The sequence below is a fragment of the Bufo bufo genome, chromosome 4 (genome assembly GCF_905171765.1).
Source record: "Bufo bufo chromosome 4, aBufBuf1.1, whole genome shotgun sequence".
Taxonomy (NCBI): domain Eukaryota; kingdom Metazoa; phylum Chordata; class Amphibia; order Anura; family Bufonidae; genus Bufo; species Bufo bufo.
Window position 1 is genome coordinate 104,759,411 of NC_053392.1, and position 23,545 is coordinate 104,782,955.

General features: G+C 44.0%; 2 long non-coding RNA genes across 2 annotated transcripts in view; one reads left to right on the forward strand and one right to left on the reverse strand.

Moving 5' to 3' along the window:
- Positions 1–23,545, forward strand: part of LOC120997527 — a 1,081,373-nt gene that overhangs the window by 47,852 nt on the left and 1,009,976 nt on the right. The gene's annotated exons all lie outside the window — the stretch shown is intronic.
- On the reverse strand, positions 22,114–23,188 carry LOC120997526. Its single transcript, XR_005778190.1, has 3 exons — positions 23,051–23,188; positions 22,602–22,655; positions 22,114–22,168 (listed from the first exon to the last, which is right to left on the reverse strand). It is a non-coding gene; the product is annotated as an uncharacterized LOC120997526 (long non-coding RNA).

Genomic DNA, 23,545 nt, shown 5'->3' on the forward strand with positions numbered 1-23,545 from the left:
CCTGCTGCTCCATTCCCCTCATAATCACCATTGATCAAATGCTTATCCCCTATACTGGTAGATATGGCATAATATCCTTACACATCCCCTTGAAATTAAGTTGTTTCCTTTTACCATCAAGCATCCATGACAGTAGAGAAGGATTTAAGACTTCTGATTTCTGATAGTTTCAAAATAAGTCACTGGGCTGGAGCTGGAGAGTAGAGATGAGCGAAGTTTTAAAAAATTTGATTCGGAAACATCACCGAAGTTCATCAAGAAATTTGATTTGTTCCTAGTGATGAGCGACCACCAAAGTGTTCGGGTGTTCGGGTACTCGGTCCGAACACATAGCGATATTCGTGCACTCGACCGAGCACCCGAGTATAATGGAAGTCAATAGGAGACAACCGGGCACCCCCTGCTCGGATGAGGGGAGGGTGCCTGGTTCATAGGAAAAGGTCTGAAAGTGATGGAAACACCTCTGAAATCGATCAGGAACAGCAGGGGGACCATGTCTGGATGCATCTTGGACTCCAATGTTGTTACTGGGAACCATGTTGTACGCCACTTTTACAGACCGACAAAAGAACGCCTAAAACCCCGCCCCCCAAAAAAAATAAAAAATAGGAAACATTCTTTCCTGTATATTCAATTGTATATACAGTGTAAGTGCTGCCAAAAATTACAAGGAAGAAGCACTCCGATACAGCCTGCATATCACATAAAGGAGGGCCTCATTCCCATTGTGGTACCATTGTTCAGATAGTGGGACTCCTACACTCATAAAGCTTATGCACTAAGTCAAAGGGCTGCCAAATATTTCAAGGAACCGGCACTCCAATACACCCTTTATTACACATAAAGTAGGGCATCATACACACCCTTGAAAAATTATGCTTGATGGCCTGCTGGTGACCTTCCAAAACATTCGGAGCTAGAGCATGCTGGTGACCCTATAAAAAAATTAAGGGCGACTGCTGAGCTGACCTTCTAAAACATTATATGTGAGGGCCTGCTGTTCAGCTGACACTCTAAAACATTATATGTGAGGGCCTTCAGGTGAGCAGACCGCATAAAACATTACAGGTGAGGGCCTACAGATGAGCAGACCGTATAAAACATTGTATGTGAGGGCCTTCAGGTGAGCAGACCGCATAAAACATTACAGGTGAGGGCCTGAAGGTGAGCGGACCCTATAAAACATTGTATGTGAGGGCCTTCAGGTGAGACCCTTATTTCTGATATTTAAGGACTCTATACTGACAGGGAGTGTTCCATATGATTGGCGCATAGCACATGTGGTGCCAATATTTAAAAAGGGTCCAAAAACAGAGCCCGGAAACTATAGGCCGGTAAGTTTAACATCTGTCGTGGATAAACTGTTTGAAGGTTTTCTAAGAGATGCTATCTTGGAGTACCTTAAGGAAAATAAACAAATAACACCATATCAGCATTGCTTCGTGAGGGATCGATCATGTAAATTTAATCAGTTTCTATGAGGAGGTAAGATCAACTTGCAGGATAACAGGCTAAACTGGATGGACAAATGCCTTTTTTCGACCTTATATACTATGTTACTATGTTTTTTGCCTCATTTATATAACTTTTTTTTCTTTTTTATGGGCTACATGCTTGAGAAATACTGTTATTTTTATAATTTATGTTTGTTTGGGAGGGTCTAGCGAAGAGATGGTTAGGCTAACAATCTGGACCATTGAGCGGTGGTGGCTAATTCCACAATGTTCATGGCCTGTCTATCCTGTCGCAATATGTCAACACCTAGATTACGGCTGAAAAACTTACAGTTGTAGGATGGAATGTTAGAGGACCAGGAGAGGCAGCAAAACGAATGGCAATATATCTTGCACTCCAGCAATGTCAGACGGCCATTATTTGCTTGTCTGAGACGCATTTGGTGCCTGCCACTACCCGCCTGCTGAGCAGACCATGGGTGGGTCAATTCTTCCATTCTACATTATCTACACACTCTTAGGGAGTGAGCGTCCTCATACATAAAGCTATCCCGTTTGTTTGCCATTCTTCACGACTAGATCCTATGGGCCGATATGTGTGCATACAGTGCACTTATCGATTTTCTTTAGTTTTAATAGTGGTATATATTCCTCCACCATACAATAGTGAGGTTCTAAAGGAGGCAACGGCTATTACAGAGGCGTGCTCCCCATGTCCGATATTTTTAATAGGTGACTTTAACATATGCCCCTTACCACGGTTGGACAGGTTGGGGGTGACAGACTGAGCAGGGGCGAACAGTGACACGGTATTTGCTAAGCTTTCAAGGGAATTGGATCTGTCTGATATCTGGCGGGTGAGAAACCCTGAGGCGTGTCAATTCTCCTGCTTCTCTAACTCATATCATTCTCTCTCCAGGATTTACTTGGCTATAGGGCCGTCAGACCTATTGTCGTTTGTGGTGGACTCTGTGTATCTGCCCAGGAGCCTGTCCGAATATTTCTCCTATACAGGTGGTTCTCAAATTGGGAGTCAGGAACCCCTTTGGTGTCGGGATATGGAAGCTCAACCCCTTTTGGCTGCAGCTGGTGGACAGTGTGGAGGAAATCACGGTTGAATTGCAGGAATTCTTTGCTACCAATGTGGGAGCGGCACCTAAGGGAGCTGTATGGGATGCCTGTAAGGCATTCATAAGGGGGCTGTATATCCAGCGGGTTAGCCAGCATAAAACAAAGTCTAGAAACGCCTTGAAGCTGTTTAATAAATCAGTTGTGGAGAAATTCGGTTTGGAGGAATTGGACTTGGGGCTTCGATCGTTCCCGAATGAGCGGAGCTCTTTAAAAAATATAGCACTGTCCTACTACCTCAGCTTTTGGAAGTATTTATAGAGGCCTTTCAGAGGGGGAGACTGCCTGATTTAATGAGGGGTGCAATTGTCGTGGTTCTGCCAAAAACAGGAAAAGACCCGTCTTGTTCTGATTCATACAGACCTATTTCCTTACTGACTTCTGATTTTAAAATTCTAGCAATGGTCCTGGTGAATACACTGCAAACTGTAATTACTACTATTATTCATGAGGACCAAGCTGGTTTTATGCCTGATAAATCAACATCAGTTAATCATAGGCGGCTGTTTCTTCATATTCAGAGGCAGTCGGAGGCGGTCAGGTGTCTGAACACGGCTAAGGCCTTCAATACAGTGGCGTACACACAATTCATGGGGCCCCGGTGCAAAACTAATCCATGGGGCCCCCTCCCCGTGGCCAACCCCCTCCCCCAACCTCCCGACACCCCCAACCTTCCCCACCATTCACCCAACATGCCTCCCAACAGTACCACTTTGTGCGGGACAGGCTGATTTTGGATGGCAATCCTGCTGTCCTGCTAAGCTCTACCTCTGCGCGAGTTGGGAGGTATGTACATTATATGTCATTAGAAGCACGCAGAATGAAAAAAATGATGTATACATACTCCACCAAAAACAACTTTATTAGGGACATTAACAGTTTGGTGAATACCAACAATAGTCCAAATAAATAATAAAGAAAGCAACGTATATCTTCTAAAAACTTTCCTCATCCTTCTTGAACTGGAGACAGACCTACAAAATAAGAAAAGGCAGACACACTAATGCAGGAAGTTAAATTTTGATGTGATAAACTAGTCTATGAAGCTTATTTTCATTTAATGATCAATTTAAAAGAGATATTTATTTACCATCCTTTTTCCTTTGCCTCTACCGTGACAATTATTGTACAATTGGACCAAGAAAAAAAAATTACTTTCAACTTACTGAAATTCTCCACTGGTTCAAAACAACATTGTATTTGCTACTGCAAGATGGAAGAATTTTTAACCTGCAGGAAAAAAAGGAACAGCAATAACTTACCACTTTAATCAAAATATTGCATATCAGCGTATACAGGTGAAACTCGAAAAATTTGAATATCGTGCAAAAGTCCATTTATTTGAGTAATGCAAATTAAAAGGAATTGCATTAATGTAGCTTAAAATTATAATTTTGTGAAAAGGTTCAATATTCTAGGCTCAAAGTGTCAGACTCTAGTCAGCTAATAATCCATACCCCCTGAGCAAAGGGTACCTCAAAATTGTGATTTTGGGGTTTCATAAGCTATAAGCCATAATCATCCAAATTATAACAAATAAAGGCTTGAAATATCTTGCTTTGCATGTAATGAGTCTATCTCATATGTTAGTTTCACCTTTTAAGTTGCATTACTGAAATAAATGAACTTTGCACGATATTCTAATTTTTTCGAGTTTCACCTGTATATTAACCGCCTCCGGGCCGCCGAACGCAGGGACGCGTCCTGGAGGCGGTCGATTCATTCCTCTTGGACGCATATACGCGTCCTCTCGCGAGACGCGAGATTTCCTGTTTAGACGTCCGTACGTTTTTTACGGATCCACTGATACATGGATCGGATCCGCAAAACACATACGGACGTCTGAATGGAGCCTTACAGGGGGGTGATCAATGACGGGGGTGATCACCCCATATAGACTCCCTGATCACCCCCCTGTCATTGATCACCCCCCTGTCATTGATCACCCCCCTGTAAGTCTCCATTCAGACGTCCGTATGTTTTTTACGGATCCACGGATACATGGATTGGATCCGCAAAACACATACAGACGTCTGACTAGAGCCTTACAGGGGGGCGATCAATGACAGGGGGGTGATCACCCCATATAGACTCCCTGATCACCCCCCTGTCATTGATCACCCCCCTGTCATTGATCACCCCCCTGTAAGGCTCCATTCAGACGTCCGTATGTTTTTTACGGATCCATGGATACATGGATCGGATCTGCAAAACACGTATGGACATCTGAATGGAGCCTTACAGGGGGGTGATCACCCCATATAGACTCCCTGATCACCCCCCTGTCATTGATTACCCCCCTGTCATTGATCACCCCCCTGTAAGGCTCCATTCAGACGTCCGTATGTTTTTTACAGATCCACGGATACATGGATCGGATCCGCAAAACACATACGGACGTCTGAATGGAGCCTTAAAGGGGGGTAATCAATGACAGGAGGGAGATCACCCCATATAGACTCCCTGATCACCCCCCTGTCATTGATCACCCCCCTGTCATTTTACGGATCCACGGATACATGGATCGGATCCGCAAAACACGTACGGACATCTGAATGGAGCCTTACAGGGGGGTGATCAATGACAGGGGGGTGATCACCCCATATAGACTCCCTGATCACCCCCCTGTCATTGATCACCCCCCTGTAAGGCTCCATTCAGACGTCCGTATGTTTTTTACGGATCCACGGATACATGGATCGGATCCGCAAAACACATATGGACGTCTGAATGGAGCCTTACAGGGGGGTGATCAATGACAGGGGGGTGATCACCCCATATAGACTCCCTGATCACCCCCCTGTCCTTGATCACCCCCCTGTAAGGCTCCATTCAAAAAAAATTTTGGCCCAAGTTAGCGGAAATTATTTATTTTTATTTTTTTCTTACAAAGTCTCATATTCCACTAACTTGTGTCAAAAAAAAAAATCTCACATGAACTCACCATACCCCTCACGGAATCCAAATGCGTAACATTTTTTAGACATTTATATTCCAGACTTCTTCTCACGCTTTAGGGCCCCTAAAATGCCAGGGCAGTATAAATACCCCAAATGTGACCCCATTTCGGAAAGTAGACACCCCAAGGTATTCGCTGAGGGGGATATTGAGTCCATGAAAGATTGAAATTTTTGTCCCAAGTTAGCGGAAAGGGAGACTTTGTGAGAAAAATAAAATAAAAATCAATTTCCGCTAACTTGTGGCAAAAAAAAAAATTCTATGAACTCGCCATGCCCCTCATTGAATACCTTGGGGTGTCTTCTTTCCAAAATGGGGTCACATGTGGGATATTTATACTGCCCTGGCATTTTAGGGGCCCTAAAGCGTGAGAAGAAGTCTGGGATCCAAATGTCTAAAAATGCCCTCCTAAAAGGAATGTGGGCCCCTTTGCGCATCTAGGCTGCAAAAAAGTGTCACACATCTGGTATCGCCGTACTCAGGAGAAGTTGGGGAATGTGTTTTGGGGTGTCATTTTACATACACCCAAAAAAAATTGGAAAAGTTGTCTTTTGCCAAGATACCAAAAGTACCACAATAGACATCCTACACAAGATAGCAATTGTGTGGATGTCATAATCAATATAACAATATAACAAAATAATTGCAAAGACAGGTGCACTCTGCAGTCTTACTAAACCCTCAAACTGATTTTAAAATTGAGAGATTAGTCAACATGTCCTACGGTGTAGAACATGTCTAAGCCCGGGCACCACGCCAAGGTTTCTCAAGTAGCCGACTCGCAAACAACTCGCCAGTTACCTCCAGCATGTAACCATGCTTGCAATTGCTACCTTGTATAGGATGTCTATTGTGGTACTTGTGGTTCGCCGTGGGCATCCTCCACCGTTTGCATTTTTGCTGGGGATCGCCATTAGCAACGGGCCAGAAGTGCAGGATTTGCTCCCCTATATATATGCACGACTGCATGTGGGTTTGAGCACCTCCTGCTAATACCACGCTAGTCTTTTTAGTTTGTATATATAGATTCCTGGAGGTGTATAAACTCCAATTTAAATGTGCCTGTTTTCCATCTACAGGCCACATTTAGGTGCACCTGTGAGGCCTGGGCTATATCAGCCAGTCTTGAGTGGGACTCGCAGACTCCTCCCTCCTCCCATTGCAAGCATGGTTACATGCTGGAGGTAACTGGCGAGTTGTTTGTGAGTCGGCCTCATGCTCCTGTAATTTGCCCACTGGCTCCTGGTATTGCCCATACGGCTCAGGTAGGAGAGTGTTATGTCCCGGGCTACTTGAGAAACCTTGGCGTGGTGCCCGGGCTTAGACATGTTCTACACCGTAGGACATGTTGACTAATCTCTCAATTTTAAAATCTGTTTGAGGGTTTAGTAAGACTGCAGAGTGCACCTGTCTTTGCTATTATTTTGTTATATTGTTATATTGATTATGACATCCACACAATTGCTACCTTGTGTAGGATGTCTATTGTGGTACTTGTGGTTCGCCGCGGGCATCCTCCACTGTAAGCATTTTTGCTGGGGATCGCCATTAGCAACGGGCCACAAGTGCAGGATTTGCTCCCCTATATATATGCACGACTGCATGTGGGTTTGAGCACCTCCTGCTAATACCACGCTAGTCTTTTCAGTTTTCATCAAAGTGACGCTTCACTTTTCTTACTCTCTTGTTTTTGAACTGCAGCTGGATGCCCCACTTTTCTGCCAGTTCTACCGCTGTTTGTTTTGCTCCATCAAAAAAATATCCCTATATTTCGAAAGGACTTGAGCTGCCTTTTGAATTAGATGTGCTGCACTGGATAAATCCATATTTTTTGACTGCAACAATTTAGAAACCACATTTATGGTGTCCAAAAACTTGCTTTGCAGGACAACGAGACAAACAAATTGAAAAGTTCCTATTTTTGTTCTAAGGCAAGCAGCATCATCCCTTTCTTTACGCTTGTTTATTTTTCTTAAAGCTTGCATAATGTCTACAAAACGAAAGCGTAGAGCAAGCAATGAATAATGGCGAGATGACCATCGAGTGGGGCAAAGTTTTTTTAATGTAAGTGCGGACTCTGTAGAGAATCATGAAAGAATGTTCCATCTGTGTATGCTTTCACCCAAAAAAATTTACAATTCCTAAACCACTTCAAAAAAACTAGAAATTTCTGGTATGTTTCCCAACAGCATCCTGAAGTACCAGGTTCAGATTGTGAGCTGCACAATGTACATACAAGGCATTTTTTTCTCTCTGTGCAACTCGAGCCTACACACCTGAATACACCGCACTCATTGTCACTGCACCATCATACCGCTGGCCACAGCATTTTGTTATATTTAGGCCATTGCTCTCTATGCAAGAGACAATATCATGTTCAAGGCCTGCAGTACCCTGGTCCTCAACGGCATGAAACCCTAGGAAAACCTCTTTGATCTCAACACTAGTTGCTCTCTGGCTTTTATCTCTTTCCACAGAAACATATCTGAATATTTGACTCATTTGGTCAACTTTTGATATATCCTGTGTAGCATCCATTATAATTGAAAAAAAACGGTGTCTGTTTTATTTCAGACACAATGATGTTCCGGACCTTATTTGAAAGTATTTGTATAATTTCATTTTGTATTCTAGGACTTAACTATTTTAAAGATTTTTGGGGTAACTGGAGGAGTTGCTTTAAAACAGGTTCATACTCCGCGAGCAGTTCTATAATGGAGAGAAAATTTCCATTGTTGACCTCCCCAATTTTTTCTCTATGACCGCGGAAGGCAAGATTAGCCATTAACATTGTCAATGTTACATCAACAATTCTATGTAATACTTGCCTCCAATAGATTTTTTCCTGTCTAATTTACTTTTCATTTTCCTCATCAATTGTTTTGTTCTTCCTCCACTGTTCATACACTACACAGGGTTCTATATGAGTTTTGGAAGACTCATGAACCAGAATTCTTGCAGAAAGCCTTTGCCATTTCTGAATTCCTTTTGCCCATGCAGGTTCAAATCCTGCTTTTTTACAGTCCCCAAACAGCCAGCATGGTTCACAATTTGCTACATTCAGTTTAGGTGAGTAGCATAGCCACATCGCAGTGATCTTAAGGCCTGTTTTTGTAATTCGTTCATAACAGCTTTCAGAAATGCACCTTCTCTCTTTATCTCGCGGAAAAGGTCCTGGAGGTCGGCACGGGCCATGAGCTATTATAAATCTCTTTATATTGGTAATGTCCCCTATTAGTAACATGTTTCTCTCCGACAACACTACTTTCTATAGAAGCCTCTGTAGATTTCCACAATTCAAAATCATCAGCTGATTTGGTGCTTTCGGTTGACTGCATTATTTCTTTAGTTGGTAGACTTGTGCTACTACCTTCATCAGGGTTATCATCGCTCACTATATCTAAAGAACTGGAGTAAGTGCACTCGCTGATTTCCACCTCTGTGACATCAACAGCACTTTCCACAGACATTTCACTTTCAGTGTTACTCTGTACAGGAGGAACACTAGCAGCTGTAGGAGTGGAAAAGTAGCTGCTTATTTTTGGAAGTTTCCCAGTTTTCAAATTCTCTTCCCTTTTCGGTTTACGTTTTTGAGCACCACTCTTATGTTGATAGGATGACATACTTGGAAAAACTAGTTTTCTGTAAATAAAGTACAAAAAAATTTAACCTAACATTACATGCTAATTTTTCTTATAATTCCACCATAAACTGCAGCCCTGAATATGAGTCCCCAGCTCCTCCATGTGTCTCTCCACCCTCCCCTCCGGCTCCAACTCTTTGTAGCATGGCCGAGCAGACTGATGTACGCAGTCTAAAAGGAAGTGCTTGTTGTTCTTAGTGAGCACTTCCACGGTCTTCTTTGCCAATCTACATGCAGTGACTAGCAAGAGGGGAGCATTGTGCCGTGTGGTACCCTACTGTCGATCACCTACCGACTGCTCATCCCCCACCTGTTGCGGCTGTAAACTGGCCCTGAAGTTATGCAGGCCTACTGGGATTTCTGGCCCTGTACATCAGCGTCACCGCCGCAAGCAAAAGGTTCGTGCAACTTCCTGCTGGGGGCGGGCCCTCCCCCAGGCAACACATGGGTGGCCCCCCCTCGTGCACTGACTGTGGCATTAGTCCAATGGGGCCCAGCGGCGGCCGCCAATGTAAGTTCTAAAGAGACCACACACGGTTAGGGCTGCAGCTAACGATTATATGAATAATCGATTAGTTGTCGATAATTTCAACGATTAATCAGGAAAAACACCAAAATGACAAAAAAAAGTGGTTTATATGATTTTACTTGAAGCATTATGTACAAAGGCCATATTAAAAAAAAATTAGGAGTTACATAATTATAAAAATTTTAGGAAAATGGGGACTATTTATTGAGGGAGGGGCTTATTTACATTTTAATAAAACTAGTCTGTATACCCTAGTATGTACACACCTACTATACACATGGGGGTATGTGCAAACTGGGAAGAGCATTGCATTATAGTGTCTGTAGTACAGACTCTGTACTACAGACACTAGGGTGCAATGCTTTGCACATACCCCCATGTGTATAGCAATGTGCAAAGGCCTGGGACAATGTGGCAATGCGGCAGTAACAGTGGCAGCATGAGCCCTGAGCAGGGCACATTATACAGGCCTACCGACGGCAGGTGGGCTTAGCGTGGTACGGGTGAGGTCCTCCAGGGACGTACGCACAACGTAGCATTATGCACAACGTAGAGCGCCAGGTGCCGGGGGGCGGATTGGGCGTTGGGGAGAGCAGCAGCGCTGATTGGTGAGCAGAGGGTCAGAGGAGGGTGGGACTGAATGTCAGGGTTCAGGCACTTAACCATTGGCGTGCACAGCCTATTGCATTAGGGTGTGCACCCTAAAGCACAAACACACACGCCGTGAACGCGCGTGTATGTATATATATATTATATACTGTATAACACTATATACAAGATGATGATATACGGTATAGCATCTTCTTGTATATAGTGATATAGTGGACCACGCTGATGCTATAACCTGGTTATCTCCTGTATATAATTATATATGTACAGATGGTATAAGTTATACATCTTCTTATATATAGTGATATGGAGCATGCTGGTATAACCTGGGCATCTCCTGTATATAATTATATATGTACAGATGGTATAAGTTATACATCTTCTTATATATAGTGATATGGAGCATGCTGGTATAACCTGGGCATCTCCTGTATATAATTATATATGTACAGATGGTATAAGTTATACATCTTCTTATATATAGTGATATGGAGCATGCTGGTATAACCTGGGCATCTCCTGTATATAATTATATATGTACAGATGGTATAAGTTATACATCTTCTTATATATAGTGATATGGAGCATGCTGGTATAACCTGGGCATCTCCTGTATATAATTATATATGTACAGATGGTATAAGTAATACATCTTCTGTATACAGTGATATGGAGCATGCTGGTATAACCTGGGCATCTCCTGTATATAATTATATATGTACAGATGGTATAAGTTATACATCTTCTTATATATAGTGATATGGACCATGCTGGTATAACCTGGGTATCTCCTGTATATAATTATATATGTACAGCTGGTATAAGTAATACATGTTCTGCTATATAGCAAGAAAATTTAGACTAGAACCTTCAGAATTACAGGTGCATATCCATGAAGCAAACATAATCACAAAAAAACAAAATGGCTGCACACCGTTATATATACAAACAATAGAGCTAAGAAATGGGGGTCATTCTAGATAAAAGTGGTACAATACCGACTATAAATGAGTAATGGAAGCTCTTAGCGCACATATGTGTTGGGCCCATCTACCAGGCGTCAAGGTGGCTTCCACAGACCCCCTTTTCTTAGCTCTATTGTTTGTATATATAACAGAGTGCAGCAATTTTGTATTTTGTGATTATGTTTGCTTCATGGATATGCACCTGTGATTCTGAAGGTTCTAGTCTAAATTTTCTTGCAATATATTGAGAGTCGCACCTCTTTTGACTGAACACGCCCATGTACCTGGGACTTCTGAGCAGAGTATGTTTGTAGCTGGTTCCTACACTGCCCTGAATATTGTAGGCTTAAGTAAGTCCAAAGTGAGGCAGTATATTTAGTGTTAGGGACCCATTTGCGGAAGGTTCCAAGTAGAGCTTCAACATGCAACAAGAGGAAATGGGAGTTATTTTCAATTAATTGAATGCTCAAAAAATGTTTTGTCTCACTCTCATTTCTTCTTGTTGCATGTTGAAGCTCTACTTGGAACCTTGTTAAGATCCAGCCATGTAAAATATGATTTTTTGCCATTTTTCAAGTGGTCTTAAACTTTTGATCAGGACTGTATGTATAGCTGGTATAAGTTATACATCTTCTGTATACAGTGATATGAACTATGCTGGTATAACTTGGGTATCTCCTGTATATAATTATATATGTACAGCTGGTATAAGTTATACATCTTCTTATATATAGTGATATGAGCCATGCTTGTATAACCTGGGCATCTCCGGTATATAATTATATATGTACAGCTGGTATAAGTTATACATCTTCTTATATATAGTGATATGGGCCATGCTTGTATAACCTGGGTATCTCCTGTATAAAATGATATATGTACAGCTGGTATAACCTAGGTATCTCCTGTATATAATTATATATGTACAGCTGATATAAGTTATACATCTTAATATACCAGAAGATGTATAACTTATACCAGGCCACCTCACATATAATAATATACATAACCTGAGCTGGCTCTGGCTGAAAGCTGCTGAATCAACCCGCTGAAAGTCAGTGGCAACTGGCAAGGCTGAACGCTGGAGACTGGCTGGGCTCAGTGTGGGTTCTGGCTGGCTGAATGAGTGCTGCTCCTGGGCCTGGCTCAGGCTGGCAGAAATGTCTGTCAGAGAGAGAGAGAATGATGCGAGGTGGGGTGAGTGACTGTAGTATAGAGTCAGACTACTGGGCAAGTGGGCAGTGGCAAACTAGCAGTGGCTCCCGTGCTCCTCTGTTCCCAACTTCCTGCCGGACCTGCAGCGCTGATAACTTTGTGACATCACGTAAGCACGCAGTGTGACAGACATCCCAACCTGCAAAAACTCATTTCAGGGAGGTGCACTTCTCATTTCAGGGAGGTGCACTTCTCATTTCAGGGAGGTTTTCTTTTTTTTTCTTTCACAAACTTTTTATTACATTTTCCAAACATATGCCGTATCTGCACACTTTGCTCTATGGTGTGGAGGACTGGGCTCATTACCCTGCCCCAAATTATCATATTTCTGTATATGATTAAAGGGATTCTGTCACCACCTATAAGCCCTGTGAGCTAAACATCTGCTCATGTCCAGGGTAGCATTCTGATTTCTAAGGTCGCCTTATAAAAGCTATTTGTGGCTTTATACTGCGGAAAAACTGGTTTTACTAACCTGTCAATCATTGGATTAAGGTGCCCAAGCAGGGGAGGTCTGTGGATGCATGGTGCCCGGCTGCACACATCGCAGTTCGTGCCCAGCGCCGCCTTCTACTCCTCAGTGCCGCCTCTCCCTCCCTCCCCCTCCTCCCGCTTTGAGATCCCGCGCGTGCGCACAGGCTCAGCCTGATGCGCCGTTGCGGACTGCTGGCATCGGCTTATTCTTGCACTGTGCGCACGCGCCGAGAAGGGGACTCTGCTACAGGTTGCCGGAAAGGTTTACTGCGAGTAAACTAGAGATGGGAAGTTCGGATCTTTCACATGAATCGGTTCATTTGAATCAGTTCATTCAAATGAACCGATTCATGAATCGAATCTTCGGTTCATTCGCTGAGCTGACAAGAAGCAAGTGAACCGAAGCTTAGGTTGCGCAATGCGCATGCGCGGATGCTTCGATTCACTCGCTGAGTCGGCTCTTGGTCTGAGTCAGGAAGTTTATTCTTTAGAACCCTGTGTGTAATTATCTACCGCACTGTAGGAAAAAAATCAAGCATCCAGGGGGTGTGAATTTAACACTGGGGTAAATAATATAATTAAAATGGAGGGTTAAATGTGTAAATGTATTTAAAAAAAATACATCTCTCTCAATAGTTATATAGCTACTGAATGAGACAGAAGAAGGGATGCCTTTAACATGTATATCTCTTTGAGAAGCCAATTTGACCCTAAAGGGTTAATTCAACCTGTAATCTAAACTCTGTGTCCTGTCACTTCTCTTATCTCTCTGCTCTGCTATGGGATATATTGTCTCATATGCAAGTGTCAGGGAGCCGCTATCTAATAGCGGAAGACTCCCTGAACCCCAGGGAGACTTGAGATCCCTGGTGTGATCCGGACATGCTGCCAGGCCCTGCCCCCTGCCATTGGTACTTAAAGTGACCGGACGTCTGGCCACCCTAAGAGCAGCAGTGGCAGAGAGACTGAGGCCAGCAGCAGCTATTTCAGTCAGATTAGAGCCAAAGCTGCAGAGGGGCTGTAATCTGACTAAAATGGCTGCTGCCGGCCTCAGTGAGTTTCTCTGCCACTGCAGAGACCTCATATCAGCCAACTCAGCCCCCATCAGACCTCAGATCAGCCCAAAGACCCCCATGATGAGACCCCTAGTCAGCCCCCATCACACCTCATATCAGCCCAAAGACCCCCATGGGGAGACCCCCACTCAGCCTCCATCAGACCTCAGATCAGTCTGAACTCACCTTAAATGTAAGCAATTAAGACCTTTTTTTTTTTTCTCTTCCTCCGGCTTCCTCACGCTCTCTGCTCCTCTCCCTTTCTTCCGGCTACACAAAAGCAGCACTACTGCAGGGGAGGGCCAGGGGTCCACAGGCAGCCGGGCCCCCAGGAGTGCCAGGCCCGGTCGCAACTGCGACCCCTGTGACCCCTGTATGTACGCCCCCTGCTTCGATAGCATTGAATGGCAATATCCATGGGGAGTGTTCAGGGCTATGGGCTTTGGGGATACTTTTATTTCTTTGGTCCAGTTGCTATATCAAAGCTCAGTGGCGCGCATTATTGCCAATGGCACTACCTCAGAACCCTTTGAATTGGAAAGGGGCACCCAACAAGGTTGTCCCCTCTCTCCCCTTCTCTTTGCTATAGCAATTGAATCGCTTGCATGTCTACTGAGGTCATCCAGACAGATTGTAGGGTTTCTGGCAGGCATTAGTCAAGAAGGTGTCTCCCCAACAATCTATGTTGGGGATTTAAAGGAGTCACTCGGTCCCATAATGTCCCTTATACATGATTTCGGTGACAGATTGGGTCTCCGTATAAACTGGGATAAATCCATTCTGTTTCTGTTGGACCCGATTCCATCTGGTTTCTCCCTTCTGTCCACCCGGCTGCAAGTTACTAAGAGCTTTTATCTAGGTATTACAGTCTCTTCTGCAGTGACGTACATAGAGAAGTAAGGGTTCCATAGCAAGGATTAAACCAGGCCCCCCACACAGGACAGAAGGGTTTCCGCCTAAACCTCTTCAGTGACCCTTGGGCCATTTTTTCCACTGCCTCATTTGCAAAAATTTGTTTATCTAGAGGATATATATTTTTCCTGATCAAGTTTTCACCCCCAGTAGAAGAGGAGATGGTCCCAACTGGGCCCCCTCTTTCCCCGGGCCCCATAGCAGTCGCATGGTCTGCCGCTATTGTAGTTACACCCCTGTTCCTCTGATATCAGTCACTATATAAAAGACGACATTGAACCGCTGCTAGAAATTATGATAGATAAAATTACTGCCACTAACTATGACTGGTAGGAGTAATCTCCTTAAAATGATATTGATGCCGAACCTCATGTATGTTCTGTGTGGATCCTGCAGAGGATATTTTTTAAAATACAGGGCCTGTTTAGAAGCTTGATCTTGAGCTGGAAACCTTACAGAGAGGGAAGAACTCAGGGGGACTGTCTCTTCCCAATCCTTGGCTTTACTTTATCGCCTCACAGATGCAACACCTGGGGGGCTGGGGATGGGCTCCTGGAGGAAGCCCGTGAGCAAAATTTGTGGCCCACATTATAAAGTGTAGATCCCCTATAGTCGTATTGAAACAGGGTGGCCTCCCCGCTCATGTTGCAGGACTGCCTACAATTAACTTGATAAGTAAGGTTTGGCACAAGTGCCGGGAGGTGTTGTCCATAATGGGCTTCACCCAGACTACACCGCTCTGGAACAACCCTCAGCTGCCTGAGATATTCTTCCTGGAAGGGTTCTCCCCGTGGGAAAAGAAGGGAGTTCAAGGCATTTGATCAGTTTAGAGAGGAGTTTTCTCTGCCTCGTACTGCCTTCTATCAATTTCTGCAGCAGAGACACGCATTCCAGTCGCAGGCTAATTCTATCCCAGTGACCTGTGTGCGGGTTCCACTCCTGCAACATATCCTTACTAGGTCCCCTACGAAGGGGCTGATCTCTTCAATATATAGGAATCTTTTTGTAAAGTCCATAGGAGAGGGATCACTCCCGGTTAGGCAGAGGTGGGAGGAGGATGTCAGCCCTATTTCGGATGAACAATGGAATGAGATATTGGCTCTGACGCCGCAACTATCGGCATGTCCTAATTGTTGCTGATCCATCGAGTATACAGAACCTCATCCTTTCTGTTCAAAATTGGGGCTAGAATGGATGCCTCCTGCCCACAGTGTGGGCAATGACCTGCATCTCTAATGCACTTGTTTTGTGAGTGCGAGATGCTCTCGAGCTTCTGGGCAGGGGTGTTAAAAATGATTAAAGATGCATACTGAATTGAGGTGCCGGTTACTCCTAGGGCCTTTCTACTGGGGGTGGTGAACATTGCGAATCATGAGGTGCGTCTTGGGGTACAACTCCTATTATTTTAAGCCTGAAAACTGATAGCTCGATACTGGATTCGTCAACAGCCTCCCTCGGTGGCTGAATTCCTTAACAGGATGAATGATATACTCTGTCTGGAAAGGGGGGTGTATGTTAAGAGGAAGTGTGATAAGTGGGATAAGTGGTCCTCCGCTGGGGCAGAGTTTTCCTCCACTGGGTCTGGCTAGACTTCCCTTAGTACCCCCTTATGCTGGTGGGGGCAGACAGCGATGAGTGACTGGAAATCAGTATTTGTGTAGGAGTCGGATATGACAAGAAACAAACCAGGTTGGACTAATGAGTGATCCTGGAGCCCTGAGTAAGTGGTTAGGTATGATTATTGATAGGCCCTATGCACATACATGGGAGGGATATGTTTTTTACTGACTGTCAGTTGGACAGTATGATGAGATGCAAAATAGTTATTACAAATGGCGGACCGTCTCGTCTCTAGGGGGTGGGTGGCTGTGTATGTCATTCATTTGATCGGCTGTAATACTATCTGTAAAGAAGGAGTTCTTATTGTTTGTATAATTTTGGAAAAGCTGTTTAATAAAAACTATCTGATGCAAAAAAGAAGAAAGAGGGAGATTGTGATCCTGCTGTATAAATCTGGGGGATTGTGTCCAGTTCTGGAGACCTCACCTACAAAAAGACATTGGTAAAATAGAACAGTTCCAAAGACCTTAAGAACTTAACTTGAATAACCTGGTTAATTACCCATATTTACTAATGTGATAGCCCCAAAATTTGGTGTTAGATCTCTTCATGAAGCAAAAGTGGCAAAAAAAAGCAATGGTGATAAATTTTGGCATCTTTAGCCCACTTGTCTACAGTCAGTCCCCGTTATTTTACTATTGAAAAGAATTAGTAGATGCGCCCTATTATTTTAAGGAAAGAGCAGTAGATTCTTAGAACAAGCTTCCTGCTGATGTGGTTGGAAAATCTACAGTAAAAAAATTTAAACCTACCTGAGCTAAGGATAGCGTATATCTATCCTGAGAGAAAAATAAAAAGGAAGACTGGACCATTTTTATTTTATTTTTATGCTTTTACCTAGAGAGGTATGAAGTTTTGAAAAATTTGATTCGGCAGCTTCGCCGAAGTTTGACAAGAAATTTGATTTGTTACTAATTAGTTTGTCACGAGTCGTTATGTTAAAGCTTCATTCAGCCTATCAATAGGGGCGTTTTTAACAGCTGCTTAGATAGAAGTGCACCCGTCTAATGGCCATTAAAAATGGTAAAGCGCTAGTGCAATATGGCCTTTTGGGTTTAAAAAATAAATAATTCACCTCCTCCACTTGCTTGCACAGAGGCAGTCTGGAAAAAGACCTGTAGAAGGACCTGCGTCAAGCATGATGACATGACCATGCACTCCCAGCATGATCACGTGGTGACGTCATCAAGAGAGGAGCGGACTGCCTCTGCGTGAGCAAGTGGATGAGGTGAATATGTTTTTACATTCTTTCATTGCCACTATTTTAGGAAACATGATTAGTTACTACAAAGCACAAGGAAATTTGGCTTCGTTTAGAATCAATTTTTTTAAAAATTCTGACCGAATTCTACTTCGGATGCTTCGCTTCGCTCAATACTACTTTTAACCTTTGGGTAAGTTCTCTCTTTCGGGATTTGCAGCCAAATCCACATCTAAATCCTCCAAATTTGCATGAATTATTTACGGTTTTGGGTGCGGAGGTCTAGTCATGCGGATTTAGATGTGGATACAGCACTGATTTTGATGCAGATTTCCTATGATACAGTTTTCCTGGGTAAAAACTGCTTTTCCCTTATCTCGTCTAGGTGACATTTTGGACAAGAAAGTTATTTTTTTGGTTTTTTTTAACCAATTTTATATAATTAACCCAAAAAATTCAAGTGAATAAGTAATAATGTTATATCCCTGGGGTCCAACAGCTAGGATCTGCACCGACTTAACACCACCTATCCAGTGGATACTGTAGGTGATAAAACTTTTATGGTAGGTTGTGATACCCTTTTAATCACTTTGTGTTCTTTAGCTTATTTCGTGACTATGATATATATTTTATTTTGATACCAGTAGTGTATATACTGTTTGTATTGTCTTTTTAGTGACCCAGCTTCACTATCTGAATGGTGTAGGTACCAGCAAGGTCATATACTGTATACTGTATGCTGTTCTAGTGCAGCAGTATTGCTCTGATGTTGAACCTATTCAGCCTGTGAAATTTCTGAATCATGTTCTTACATGTGGTGAAATCTTTTCAAACCTCCTACATAAGTGACTTTTACTGTACGGAAATCGTTTTGTTCGTGGTTGTATTCACACTGAGGTTAGAAGTTGACATTAAATAAAGTGATGGGAGTTCTTTCCTATCTGAAAATAACAGTGGGGATGGCAGTGAGATGCCATTTGTGACACCCACCTCTCACTTCTTTGGCTCAAGAGGGCTCCGAATATAATAATAAGCCTGAGGCTTTGATGCAGTCAATCGACACCTCTGATTTCTGTCAATTCTGGCATGGAAAACATTTGCAAACTCAAGTATCCACATTACTATTCACATCCCACTTAGTTCTGTGTATATGTGTGAACACTGATATTGAGTTGTTCTTGTGGTGAAGCTCTAGTACCTGTTGGGCTGGCTCTAGTCTGGATGCAGCATGAAATATGCTTGGGCATAGAAGCATACAGGTTCTGTATGATATCCCGCACATTTGCCCACAGATGTTGCAGTTGGGCCTGTAGATCCTTATCCACACTGGTAGGTTGCCAGTTGGAAGCTAAAAAAATGCCAGTTGGAAGCCCTACCATGAGAGGCATCACAGGACGTCCTGCACATATCGCTGAGCTGTTAGTGTCCCTCATATCACTACTAAGGGTGATTGACTGTCGTATGCTATGACTCCTCAGATCATCACACCAGCAGTTGAGGCAGTGTGTTGCTCTACAACAAAGTCAGGATTGAAGCGCTCACAGCGAGGCCTCCATATTTGAACCCAGCCATTGTAGGATCCCAAACAGAACCTTGATCCATTGCTAAAGACTATACAGTTCCAGGCCATAGCAATCCAGGTTTCTCATTCACGGCACAACAGCAAACAAATGTGATGGCAGCTGGCTGTCAAAGCACATGTAATGGGTGCAGTGACACCAAATTCCCTTCTGCTAAGCACGTGGAAATGGTCCGGGCAGAGGCAAGGGTGTGTAATAAAGGTACCATCTGTATCTGGATGGTGGATATTGAGACTGTGGGAGCTGTTCATACTTTTCTGTCAATCCAGACATCATCTCTACTGGTGATCTTTCTAGGTTGTCCAAAGCCTGTTTGCCGTGTGTGTGTGTGTGTGCCCTCACATAACCACAGCCCTCAACTCCTAAAAGATAGGTCAGAATGGCCTAAATGGTGGTCTATTTATCAAAATGATCATCCTGTTTCTCTCAGTCGATGATCTCTCAACAAGAGGTACTCTACCCAAACGTGGCCTTTTTATAGGACAGTGGGCAAAGCACTTTTATGCCCTCTTGTGGCAAGACCCAGTGTCTAATCACATCTGGCTGAGGCATAGGTTGAGTTTTGCAACATTCTGATATTTTGGACTGGGTGCGTTATTTTGTTTTGTAAATTAATATATGTAACATATAGAAATCTGAGCAACACGCGAAATCCTGATTTTCTTAGGCTTTCACAATTAAAAGTTTCAGAATTCCTTGCAGTGAATGTGATTATTTCTCATTTGCTTCCTTATTGCAAAATTAAGCAACTTTCTCAATTGTATTTATGAAAACTATCCTACCATTTTGATTCTACAGAGTGAGTGTAAGTCCTTCACCTAGATGGTGCTGATGCTGAATCTGGCATAAATCCATTAGACCACTACTCCTGTTTCTGAAAGCTTTCTCTGTTCTCCCCCTCCCTTCTCTCAGTGTTAGACATAACAGCATGAAAGAGAAGAAGGTTGTACCACCTCACCTCCAGCATGTACTATGTTACATAGAACTTGCAGGGACTTGGAAGACATGTTTTGTGCTGAACTCTTTCTTAATTAAATCAACAGACAAATTTACCAATCTGGTTCTACAGTACAAATGGATCTTCACCAAGGCATGGAGGCTCAACCACAGCAAGAAATCTGCTACTAGACACACATCTATGGCTACCTAAGTGCCTCTGGTGGTCACTTAGGTGGCCACCCTCCACCAAAGTAGAATCACGCAGCAATGAATGTGGTGCACCATGTGTCCAGAACTCAGCTTGCGGTGAGCATGTAACACAGGTCTTTGCAATGGCCAGCCGATACATCTCAGTTGATGGAATAAGCACTCAAGGAACAATCAATGGGATATTTCACAGAATTATACAGTCCACAAGCATAACTAGAATAACTTCAACAGCTTAGAAAATGGACCCTTCTGCTCTCCCATAATTGTGCGTGGGGATTGCAGGCACATAGCATGAGAATTCTCAGTCTTTCTCATTTACACCCACAGTCTTTATCAGCCTTTAAAAGATGTGTAGTCGCTCGGCTAGGTGCCTCTATACTTTATGTTCTCCGTTTGGGTACTTATACTGGAAGGTACAGTTGGCAACAACCAAAATATTGCAATCAGACCCTTAGTCCCAAGATGGGCTAAGAACTGACCTTGGAGCTGTGTCCTCAAGCTTAGCTGGGCTCTGGTGCACTGCAAAAGAACTAACTGGAAGACTGCTACTGCTTCTCCTTCCATAAACTCTCAAAATCCAGCTTTTTCTTCTGGGTGGGTGCTTGGTCATACTGGCAGCTTATGTTGTGGTGTACATTTAGCTTTAACAAGAAGTTGTGACATATTATTGGTAGTCAACTTTAAAAGTGATTTCCAACTTCAGTGTGTTTTTAAATTACCCCCCATGCCCATCCCCACCCAATGTATCCTGTCAAGGGAAATATACTTATCTGCTCCTCGAAACTCGGCTCAAGCTCTGTGGGTCCACATCACTACGGTCACTTGCTGCTTGGGAGATACATCACCATTGCCGCCAGTCATTGTCTACAGCGGCAAACATGACCCGTGTCTGTACCAGAAGTTTACATATGGGGAGCAAAGCATTGTGAAGATAGTGGAGGATAGTGGAGGATACAAGCAGCTAGAATAGAGCCTCTGGGAGAAAGTATTCTGTCGTAGACAGGTCCCTTTGGGAGGAGAGGGATTTAAACCACACATTGAAGTTGGATAATCCCTTTAAATAGAATGGTATACAATGCATTCAGTCTGCATGTTCCAACAATGATAAATTATAAGAATACTACATACAGAAGGACACGGCTTCGCACGGGTATATTTCATCTATTTAATTTTATGTTTCCATGTGTCGTAAAAAGATTTTAACAGTTTCCCCCATAACAGTGACCTCTACAGTACCCGCCCCTTTAACAATGACCTCCACAGTGCCTGCCCCTTTAACAGTGATTTCCACAGTACCCGCCCCTTTAACAGTGACCTCCACAGTGGCCACCCCTTTAACATTGACCTCCACAGTGCCCACCCCTTTAACATTGACCTCCACAGTGCCTGCCCCTTTAACAGTGACCTTCACAGTGCCCGCCCCTTTAACAGTGACTGCATCTTTAACAGTGACCTGCCCCTTTAACAGTGACCTCCACAGTGCCTGCCCCTTTAACAGTGACTTCCACAGTACCAGCCCCTTTAACAGTGACCTCCACAGTGCCCGCCCCTTTAACATTGACCTCCACAGTGCCCACCCCTTTAACATTGACCTCCACAGTGCCTGCCCCTTTAACAGTGACCTTCACAGTGCCCGCCCCTTTAACAGTGACTGCATCTTTAACAGTGACCTGCCCCTTTAACAGTGACCTCCACAGTGCCCGCCCCTTTAACAGTGACTTCCACAGTACCAGCCCCTTTAACAGTGACCTCCACAGTGCCCGCCCCTTTAACAGTGACCACCCCTTTCACAGTGACCTTCATAATGGCTGCCCCATTAACTGTGACCTTCACAGTGCCCGCCCCTTTAACAGTGACTTCCACAGTGCCTGCCCCTTTAACAGTGACTTCCACAGTGCCCAGCCCTTTAACATTGACCACCCCTTTAACAGTGACCTCCACAGCGTCTGCCCCTTTAATAGTGACCTCCACAGTACCCGCCCCTTTAATAGTGACCTCCACAGTGCCAGCCCCTTTAACAGAGACCTCCATAGTGTCCGCTCTGTTAACAGTGACCTTAAAAGTGCACGCCCTTTTAACAGTGAACGCCACTTTAACAGTGACCTCCACAGTGCCTGCCCCTTTAATAGTGACCTCCACAGTGTCCTCCCCTTTAACAGTGACCTCCAGTATGCCCACAGTTTTAACAGTGACCGCCCCTTTAACAGTGACCTCCACAGTGCCCGCCCTTTTAACAGTGACCTTTACAGTGTCCGCCATTTAACAGTGATCTTTACAGTGACCGCCCCTTTAACAATGACCTCCACAGTGACGTCCACAATGCCCACCCCTTTAACAGTGACTGCCCCTTTAACAGTGACCTCCACAATGACTGCCCCTTTAATAGTGACCACCCCTTTAACAGTGACCTTCATAGTGGCCGCCCCTTTAACAGTGACCTCCACAGCACCCACCCCTTTAACAGTGACTTCCACAGAGCTCGCCCCTTTGACAGTGACCTCCACAGTACTCGCCCCTTTAACAGTGACCTACACAGTGCCCGCCCCTTTCACAATGACCTCCACAGTGCCTGCCCCTTTTACATTGACCACCTCTTTAATATTGACCTTTATAATGGCCGCCTCTTTAACAGTGATATCCACAGTGCCCGCCACTTTAACCACCTCCGGACCGCTGTACGCACAGACGCGTCCTGGAGGTGGTTGTTTCATTCCGAGTGGACGCGCCGGCGCGTCCTCTCGCGAGACGCGAGATTTCGGTCACAGCCGGCCCGCGCATGCGCATCGCGGGCCGACAAAAGTTCGAGGAGAGTTGCATCAGCAACCTGCCAGCCAATGATCGTCGCTGGCAGGTTGCTGATTTTTTAAAAATCTAATCACAAGCCATATAACAGATCATATTAGTAAATATGATCTGTTATATGGCTTCTCTGCTCCTGTGCTGGTCCTTTTTGTCGGTTGGATCCAGCAGAGGAGCAGACTTCACAGTGAGTACACCAAACAGCACACCTTAGCCCCAGATCACCCCCCTGCACCCCAATTAACCCTTTGATC